Raw genomic sequence first — 3,173 nt, 5'->3', positions numbered from 1 at the left:
AGGAAATGTATCAAGTACTTGACCTGGATTACCATATATAATCCTTCACCCTATAATACTAGAATCATCTCAGTTATTATTTCCTAATATTTTTAATCAGTGAATTACTAAAGAATGCGGATAAAAACTGAAAAATTAAAGAAGTTATTTTCTTCAACAAGAATAGCAATCTAATAATGAGGAAACATTTAGCCATGTTTACTTTAAATATTATATTTGTGCCTATGTTTCTATAAAATTACTTAACAAAAATCTAGAATATTCAGTATAGCAGATAACATCCCAAGTGAAGGTATTTGTTATATATCTATAATCATGAAAATTATTTTTTAAATTATAATTTTCCATTTTCTTGCAATGAAGAATATTTCTTTAAATAAGATCATAAAATCTATAGTAATGCCAAGTCTCTCCTAATTCTAACACTTAAAGAAACTGATGGGGCAGTAGTCTTCAAATTGTTTTGAACTTTTTCCAGAGGCCTTTCAAACGTGAAGCAATATTTTTGTTTCTTGCCTATGACCATTTTGTTCCTGCAGGCAAAAAACAACAACAGAAAGTGGACTTCGTAGTCATTTCCATTGTTTTCACTGAAAATAATTCTCCATTCCATAAATGTTTTCTTCTTTTAATCTGGACTACAGGTATTTCTTGTTATCAAAGTAGTCTTCACCAAAGGAAAACAACAGAAGTTTCCATTTTTACTGGTGCTAAAAATTCCTAAAGCCAAAGGATACTCTTACAGACAGATTTGCTGAGCTTTTCTTGCCTTTGAGTGAACATGTAACAGGCAACAACAAAAGTCAGTATGGAAAATGTTATGTTGGCAGAAAGTGGTATATAAATATCTTTGTCCCTAAAAGAATGGGCTACACTACAAAATCTTGTCACTATATTGCTTTAACCAAGAAAATATCTGCAGCTCATTTAAATGGCAGGAATAATAACACTGATCATTGATTTCAGAAATAAAAATTCTCCTGAAATAAGACAGTCTGTTAAAACAAAGTATAAAGAAATAATTACTTACTGTCTGGCAAATGACTGCCTTGACATCCTTCATACAGTCTCTGTTTTAGAATCAAGATACTCAAAATTATCAAACATAAATACTTGAATTTATCTAACAAAACATGTTTATGGTGGACTAATATTTTTGCTCATTTTCAAACAGTTCTACTTTATCCATTAAACTCTTTCTGTGGTAGAAAATAGTCTTTCAGACTAAACACTATGCATACATTTTAGGGTAAAACCTTATTTATACATAACTTTGGGGTGTGTGTGTGTTCAAAATCACAAATCAGTACGAGGAAATTAACTATTGCCTTTGAGAACTACATGATGTTTATATTGATATGAACCACATTATTATGGAGTATGTAAAAATAAAAACTACTTCCCTGTATGTAAAACCATTCTTTGAAGCCCAAGCAACAAAACCAACTAATTTAAAGCAACCATAGCAAAAAGTATTTTTAAGCAAACTCCTTTATGGGACATGGAACTCATCCAGATAGTTACAGTTTTCTTCCCATTTAGTTTTATTATTTATTTCATAATTTCATACTCATTACATAAATCAACTTACATGCTTAGAAATAATATCTAACCAATTGTAAAGTTTTCTTTATTTATACATAAATATTTAAATAAATAAATAAACTACATAACACTAGGTCAGTGAAAGCAACTACAAAAACAATCTGGCCGTTCGCACGCCCTTGGGCTGCGGCCGGGTGCCAGCTCTTCCTTCCGTTTGCTCTGTGAGCTGAGCCAGTGTATGTGCAGCAATAACATGTCAGCCCCGTTGCCAGCCATCGTGCGGGCCGCCTGGAAGGCCACCGCCGCGGTGATTTTCCTTCATGGAGTGGGAGATACTGGGCACGGATGGATAGAAGCCTTTGCGGGTATCAGAAGTTCACATATCAGATATATCTGCCCGCATGCGCCTGCTATGCCTTTACATTAAATATGAACATGGCCGTGCCTTCATGGTTTGATATTACTGGGCTTTCACCAGATTCACAGGAGGATGAACCTGGGATTAAACAGGCAGCAGAAAATACAAAAGCTTTGATTGATCAAGAAGTGAAGAATGGCATCCCTTCTAACAGAATTATTTTAGGAGGGTTTTCTCAGGGAGGAGCTTTATCTTTAATATACTGCCCTCACCACGTAGCAAAAACTGGCGGGTGTCACTGCGCTCAGTTGCTGGCTTCCACTTCGGGCTTCATTTCCACAGGGTCCTATCAGTGGCGCTAATAGAGATATTTCTATTCTCTAGTGCCACGGAGATTGTGACCCGTTAGTTCCCCTGATGTTTGGTTCTCTTACGGTTGAAAAACTAAAAACATTGGTGAATACAGCCAATGTGACCTTTAAAACCTATGAAGGTATGATGCATAGTTCGTGTCAACAGGAAATGATGGATGTCAAGCAATTCATTGATAAACTCCTACCTCCAATTGATTGACGTCACTAAGAGGCCTTGTGTAGAAGTACACCAGCATCACTGTAGTAGAGTATAAACCTTTTCCCATGCCCAATCTTCAAGTTTCTAATGTTTGCAGTGTTAAAATATTTTGCAAATACACGCCAATGACACAGATCAAATAATGTCTCCTCATGAGAAATTTATGACCTTTTAAGCTTCTATACATGTATTCTTATAAGAAGATCCAAGATATACTATGTTAAAATAGACGAAGCAGGTAGCTTCTTTTTTCTCAAATGTAATTCAGCAAAATAATACAATACTGTCACCAGATTTTTTATTACATCATTTGAAAATTAGCAGTATGCTTACTGAAAATTTGTTCAGGTATAAATGAGCAGTTAAGATGTAAACAATTCATGCGTGCTGTGACTTAGTCTATGCATTTATTCCAAAATTGCTTAGTCACCATGCAGTGTCTGTATTTTTATATATGTATTCATATATACATGATTGTAATACATAATAAGAATGGGGTGGCATTACATTATTTCTAATAATACGGATAATGCTATTCATTGTCAGAAAAGAGTAAAATTGTTGTCTTCAATTAATGACCCTTTTATTTTGGGACCAGGCTTTTCTTTTCCCTGATATTATTTCTATTTAATATTCTTTTCTCTCAAGGAAAAAAAAAGTTCATTCTTTCTTTATTGTCCTTCATAGCAGACCAAAT

General features: G+C 34.1%; 1 pseudogene; it reads left to right on the top strand.

Annotated features, from left to right (window-relative positions):
* Window positions 1–1,759: 1,759 nt before the first annotated feature.
* LOC116479871 (acyl-protein thioesterase 1-like) lies at window positions 1,760–2,540 on the top strand (annotated as a pseudogene).
* The last annotated feature ends 633 nt before the right edge of the window (window positions 2,541–3,173 follow it).

Source organism: Hylobates moloch, unplaced genomic scaffold (genome assembly GCF_009828535.3).
Source record: "Hylobates moloch isolate HMO894 unplaced genomic scaffold, HMol_V3 SCAFFOLD_3, whole genome shotgun sequence".
Lineage (NCBI taxonomy): Eukaryota > Metazoa > Chordata > Mammalia > Primates > Hylobatidae > Hylobates > Hylobates moloch.
Note: the sequence above shows the minus strand (reverse complement) of the source record. Positions and strands in the feature narration are given on the sequence as shown.